Source organism: Mytilus galloprovincialis, chromosome 13, assembly GCF_965363235.1.
Source record: "Mytilus galloprovincialis chromosome 13, xbMytGall1.hap1.1, whole genome shotgun sequence".
Taxonomy (NCBI): domain Eukaryota; kingdom Metazoa; phylum Mollusca; class Bivalvia; order Mytilida; family Mytilidae; genus Mytilus; species Mytilus galloprovincialis.
This window is the reverse complement of record NC_134850.1, coordinates 21,723,410-21,730,755: the sequence shown is the minus strand read 5'-3', so window position 1 is coordinate 21,730,755 and position 7,346 is coordinate 21,723,410.

Here is a 7,346-nt window from a genome sequence, read left to right as displayed (position 1 = left end):
AGTAGGGAGGGGGGCTAACCTACAGGTCTTTGCCATATACATAATATAGCTTGTAATGTGGAAATAGGTTTGGCATCCTGGTGTTTTAATTAATTGATCGTGAGCATTATTGAAATATGTCGATCCTGAGAGATATTTAAGACGCACATAATGTATCAAATATTAGTTCCATTCCATGCATTTATATCTTTCAGCGAAATGTGCAGTTGGTTCAGTAAAGACGGTACTGGAAATGTTCAAACTACGAAAATAAGTTATACTCTGCGGCAGACGAGCATACTGTGTTTACAGTAAAAATGATAACAGAAGATGAGTTGAACAATTGCCACTGGGTATAAAATAAAAGTTAATAATTTTCCACTCATACAATTTACCATTCAACCATACATCATGTTACAGTCCAATTGGACTTCTGACTAATTCAGTCAATACATTGCACAATTTAATTTAACAAATGAATATAATGTATAGACAACGGAGGAATACAATTAAAAACTTAAATATTCAAAACAATACAAATATAATAAAAAGAATATAGACCCATTCAACCGTTCCAAAGCACACGATACATCACTCCTTATGACAACGTACTAAACATACATCTCTAGAAACTCCTCAGTATACCAGCACTAATAAAGATATCGAAACAAGTACACTAGTAGATAAAAAAAGATGCATGTTATACGAGAAGTGTTTGAAAAAAGTGCGTACTGGTCGATTTCACTCATCATCTATGGTATTCAAATCAGCATCTACCTATATTAGAAAGAGGCGCAAACCAATTCAATTTATTTTGTTTGCTCAATAAATGTTATGACCATTGGTTCGTTTAGATAGTATGTTGACGCTTATCTGCAATTTTCTAATAGAAATGTATTCCTTTATCTTATTTTATGCTTTTTACTTTCATAAAGATGTTTAATATGGGGATCAAACGCAGAAGTTTTAAAACTGCGACTTTCGCCACACATTCAGTGGTTTGTTAACAATTTTGATTCGAGCGTCACTGATGAGTCTTTTGTAGACGAAACGCGCGTCAGGCGTAAATATAAAATTTTAAGCCTGGTATCTATGATGAGTTTATTTACACCCACTGGGTCGATGCCACTGCTGGTGGAGATTTATTTCACCGAAAGTATCACCAGCCCAGTAGTCAGCACCTCTGTGTTGACCTGAGTTATCATTGATACGTTAATAATTATAAATCAACTGTTAACAACACTTTGAAAATTTGAAATACTAAGGATTTTCTACCTCAGGAATAGATTACCTTAGCTGTATTTGGGAAATCTTTTAGGAATTTTTGGTTCTCAATGCTCTTCAATTTCATACTTTTTTTTACCTTTTCAACATTTTTTCATTCTAGCGTCACTGATGAGTCTTTTGTAGACAAAACGCGCGTCTGGCGTATATACAAAATTTTAATTCTGGTGTCTATGATGAGTATATTTATACCCACTGGGTCGATGCCACTGCTGGTGGAGATTTATTTCCCCGATGGTATCACCAGCCCAGTAGTCAGCATTTCTGTGTTGACTTGGGTTATCATTGATGTGTTCATAATTATAAATTAACTGTAACAGTTATTTCCATGGATGAAAATTGAACGACTGAGGAACTTTCACCATTACAAACCGTGTCTACGCTGTACAGTGTAGCGCGATCGGAAGTATTTTATCCCTCCATACAAGGAATGGTGAACATGCTAATTCATTGTTTATTTAAATTATATTTATTTGAATTTTCATTATAGAATTAGAAGTATCAATATTTTCATTTATTGCCGTTTTTAACCATTCAAATGCCAAGTCTTCATGGTCCCCATCGGCGCCATCGTTAAACAGGCCATGAAGATCCCTGACTGTTAACAAAACTTTGAAATTTTGAAATACTAAGGCTTTTCTACCTCGGGAATAGATTACCTTAGCTGTATTTGGCAAAACTGGTAGGAATTGTTGGTCCTCAAAGCTCTTCAACTTCGTACTTTGAATGACCTATTTAATATTCTTTTATTCTAGCGTCACTGATGAGTCTGTTGTAGATGAAACGCAGGTCTGGTGTAAATATAAAATATTAATCGTGGTATCTATGATGAGTTTATTGTAATCCACTATATTTTTGTAAAAAAAAGGTGTGAAAGCCTAACTTAGCCGTTGGCTATAACAACATGAAATTGAATCATAGTTTAGACCAGTTTTATGTATAGATAAAAAAAACTAGAAACTCTGAAGAGCCTGTGTCGCTCACCTTGATCTATGTGCATATCAAACAAAGGAAACAGATGGATTCATGACAAAATTGTGTTTTGGTGATGGTGATGTGTTTATAGATCTTACTTAACTGAATATTCTTGCTGCTTACAATTATCTCTATCTATAATGAACTTGGCCCAGTAGTTACAGAGGAAAATATTTTGTAAAAATTTACAAAAATTTACAAAAATTTACAAAAATTGACTATAAAGTACAATAACTCCTTAAGGGAGTTATTTCTATCTATAACAATATTGAAGATAACAACCAAAAGCTGCAACATTTTCCTAAAATTAACAATTTAGGGGTAGCTACCCAACAAAGGGTTTCCAGATTGGTCTTAAAATTTCAGGGTAGATGGCCTAATGAATAATTTTCTTCCCGTCAGATTTGCTCAAAATGCTTTGGTTTCAGAGATATGTCCAAAAAAACGGCATTTTACCCTATGTACTGTTTTAGCCATGTCGGCCATCTTGGTTCGCCGGCAGGGTCATCGAACACATTTTAAACTACACACCCTAATGATGAATGTGGAGAAGTTTGCTTAAGTTTACCTCAGTAGTTTCAGAGGAGAAGATTTTTGTAAAAGATCACAAATTTACGAAAAATTGATAAAACTTGACTATAAAGGGCAATAACTTAAGGGTCAACTGACCATTTTGGTCATGTTAAATTATTTATAGATCTTACTTTGCTGAACATTATTGCTGTTTATTGTTTATCTCTATCTATAATAATATTCAAGAAATAACCAATTTAGGGACAGTCTGATTCATCTGAAAATATCAGAGCAGATAGATCTTGCCCTGATAAGCAATTTTACCCAGTGTCAGATTTGCTCTAAATGCTTTGGTTTCAGAGATATAAGGCAAAATCTTCATTTGACCTCTATGTTCTATTTTTAGCCATGGCGGCCATGTTGTTTGGATAGCCGGGTCACCGGTCACACTTTTAAAACTAGATACCCCAACAATGATTGTGGCCAAGTTTGGTTAGATTTGCCCCAGAAAATTCAGAGGAGAAGATTTATGTAAAAGTTAACGACGACGGCGACGGACTACGGACGACGGACGCCTAGTGATTAGGAAAGCCTAGGGTCAGGTGAGCTAAAAACTGTACCATGTGTATTTATGTAATTAAATGTTTAATTTTTAAAGTTTCATATTATCAATAACAAGTACAGTATGGTATGTTTACGTAAAAAAATAACAATACGCAAATTATGTGTATTTTTGAAAACATATCTTGGAGCCTTCGTCGTCAAGTGAAAATTAGTTGAACATATCTTCTAATTGTATTCCAAATGATCTTTTAATATTAAAGTACTGTCGATATTGGTATATAAAGGCAACAGTAGTATACCGCTGTTCAAACTGGTATATATCGGCAAATAGTATACCGCTGTTCAAACTGGTATATATCGGTTATATACCAATATATGAAGGACTGTATCTCCCTCATGCAAAGCTCTGATTCCTTTCACGAATTTGGCTAAACTTTTTGGACCTTTTGGATTATAGCTCTTCCTCTTTTATATAAGCTTTGGATTTCAAATATTTTGGCCACGAGCATCACTGAAGAGACATGTATTGTCGAAATGCGCATCTGGTGCAGGAAAATTGATACCGTTAATGTTATTACTATAATTGTCCGCTTATAAATTTTGAAATTATTTAGAAACTAAGGTTTCAACTCCCTCCCAAACTGGTATATATCAGCTTTGCATGAGGGAGATACAGTCCTTAATATATTGGTATATAACCGATAGACTTTATTTTAAATGGTAATATATTCAAATTCTACTGCAGAAGCATTCATAAAATTAAGAAAGGAAATTGGGAATGTGTCAAAGCGACAACAACCCGACCATAGAGCAGACAACAGCCGAAGGCAACCAATTGGTCTTCAATGTAGCGGGAACCTCCCGCACCCGTATGCGTCCTTTGGCTGGCCCCTGTTTGTATGATTTATAAAAAAAGTATATGTAGTTTACACTCAATATTAAACCAACAATTTAATTAACATATATATTTTCATTTCAGAAAAGATAAAAAAAAAAATTGAAAACAACACGTTAAATAATTTCTTGCACCCGACGCGCTTTTTTGGAATTACCTTCATCAGGAATGTTCAAGACCAAACATTTGTAATTCGAAGATGTATAAGTACCGAAATCGTTGAAGAGCTATATGGCAAAAATACCTCAATTAAATACCCAAATTCATCTAAAGCCAACTCTGCCTGAGGGAGTTGAAACCTTAGTTTCTTAATAATTTCAAAATTTATAAACGGGCAACTTTAGCAAAGGTTGTAAAATCAAGCCACTTCTGAAGTTCTGACTACTTAACTGATGATACCCTCGAGGACTGATAGTTCACCAGCAGAGGTATCGACCCAGTGATGTAAAAAACAACATGTTAGATAATTTCTTGCGTCGAAGGCGCTTTTCTGGATTTACGTTCATCAGGAACGCTCAAAGCCAAACATTTGAACTTCGAAGATGTATATGTAAGTACCTAAATCGCTGAAGAGCTATATGTCAAAAGTACCCAAAATAAATAGCCATATTCATCTAAAGCCAACTTTTCCTGAGGGAGTTGAAACCTTAGTTTCTAAATAATTTCAAAATTTATAAGCGGACAATTATAGTAATAACATTAACGGTATCAATTTTTCTGCACCAGATGCGCATTTCGACAATACATGTCTCTTCAGTGATGCTCGTGGCCAAAATATTTAAAATCCAAAGCTTATATAAAAGAAGAGGAGCTATCATCTAAAAGGTCCAAAAAGAATAGCCAAATCCGTGAAAGGAATGAGAGCTTTGCATTAGGGAGATACATTCCTTAATTCATAATAATTTCCAACATTTTGTAACAGCAAATTTCAAATTCGCATTTGCATGCCAGTACGTTTAGTAAGTTTTGTTGAATCATGTCAGTACTTGTAAGTACAAAAAGAGTTCATCAACAGTGAATTTTCAATATATATCATATAGATTCAATAGCTCATTTACATCATTTACATACCTTTTTCTATTATCCATTTGCCATTTTCGATATTGATTTTGGAGCGATGAATTTCAATGTGAATGCCATCTGTAGACGATACATCTTTTATGTCCTCTTTTAATAAATTTCGTAATAAGCACGTCTTCCCAACAGAGTTCCTGCCCACGATCATAATTTTAACAAAGTACCTTTTTTGAGTTTCAGTATTCTGTATAAGATTGATATATCTAAGTCGGTCTGTTTCTGCGAATCGTTCTTCTAACACTACAATATAGGTTGTATTTCTGTAAATATTGACAATGCAATTTCCCATATGAACTCCTTCTATGGATAGAACTGTACCACTTTTACTATGAAGTTTTGGAAAAAAATCTTATCCTAGAATTGAAAGTTCATATGCACCACAATTTTTTTCAAAGGTCAAAACATAGGGCTGTGCGGCATATTTTCAACGTTTATATGACCTGAATGTCTCAGAGATTAAACTAACACTAATTTTCTTAACTACCCCTCCCTCGAATGAAAGGTTACCACAGATTTCAATGTGAACAATATGCACGTGTTCATGGTGTTTTTTACTGGTAACATTCCCAAGTTATGTCTCTGTGAGATGGAACACAGAGAGCATAACTGGGAACCAGTGTGTAAACAAAAATAATTTTCTATGAATATTCAAGATGTCCCCAAAAGAGGCGTGTTTTGAGAAACAGCTGTATTTACAAAGTGCAACCTATAGGTATATATAAATACGTAGAAATGCATAAATGCCTAAGAATGTTAATTTATCACGCTAATTGTAATGAGGGTTAAACATAGTTGTTTTATTCTAAAACGCAATATTTTGCTAAAAAAGTAAACGTCACCAGGAAGTAGCAGGTCAGTTCGTACCTTAGCCAGTTCATACCTCTGTCATTTCGTACACCAAATTAGCATTTCGTACCTAACATTTAACATTTCTTACCCACAGAATACACCATTGTTTACGCCAAAGGTAAAATAATCTAACATTTCTTAACTAATGCCAATGTATACATGAGGTACGAAAAAGTGTACATGTTAATATATCTTGCAGCACAAATTGGTCAAGTTAACAAATGGTGAGGATACAAAATAGTTTTTGCCAAGGTAAGGTATGGGAGATATGAAATGGTTAGGGTATGAAATGCTATAATAAGAAAAATTCGCAGTTTATCGCACATTAATTTAAATATGTATTCTGCAGCTTTTTGTTCTTTACCATTTGTAGATCAAAACAAATAATTGTTTAGGCAATACTGTTATGGAAAGGGAGATAAATCAATCAAGACGGCTTAAAAATCTTTGAATGGGGGGGGGGGGGGTACTGTAGATTAATTGTACTGATGCTATTAAGACGATGAAGCTAAATAAATCACCTGGTCTAGATTGTCCAACATGAAAATTGTGTAAGACGTTCTGAGAAGTATCTACAACAATCCGATAGTAAAAGTTTATAATAAAGGACAAGGAAATTTTTTTCATATACACCATGAACAGGTGTTATATCTTAACTATTTTAAACAAAATGACCACTTATCTTTAGAAACTTATCTTTCAATATCATTGTTAAATGTAGATCTGATGAAAAAAACTGTCTAATGTTTTGGCACATAGACTAACAAAGCCTCTTTCTAAATAAATTAATGAAGATCAAATTGGATATGTAAAACATCATTTTATTGGATTTAACTTACGACAAATCCAAGATATAACGGAGTATGCAGAATTTGTGGCTATTATATTTGTTGATTTTACAAAAGCTGTTGATTCTATGGAATGGGAATTTATGTTAAGCGTTCTAAAACATTTTGGTTTTAATGACTCATTATATAAGGGAACACATACTGTGCAGTTTAAGGTATCCTACATTTTTTAAGCTTAAGAGGAATCCGTCAAGGGTGTCCTTTATCGTTTTTTTGTTTTGTTTTATCGGTCGAAATTATGGCCGAGCGATTGAGGCAAACCTCAGACATTAAAGGTATTCGTATCAATATAAATAATAAATCAAATAGCATAAAAAACACAATTAGCTAATGATACACAACACTGTTTTGTAGTTTAAAAT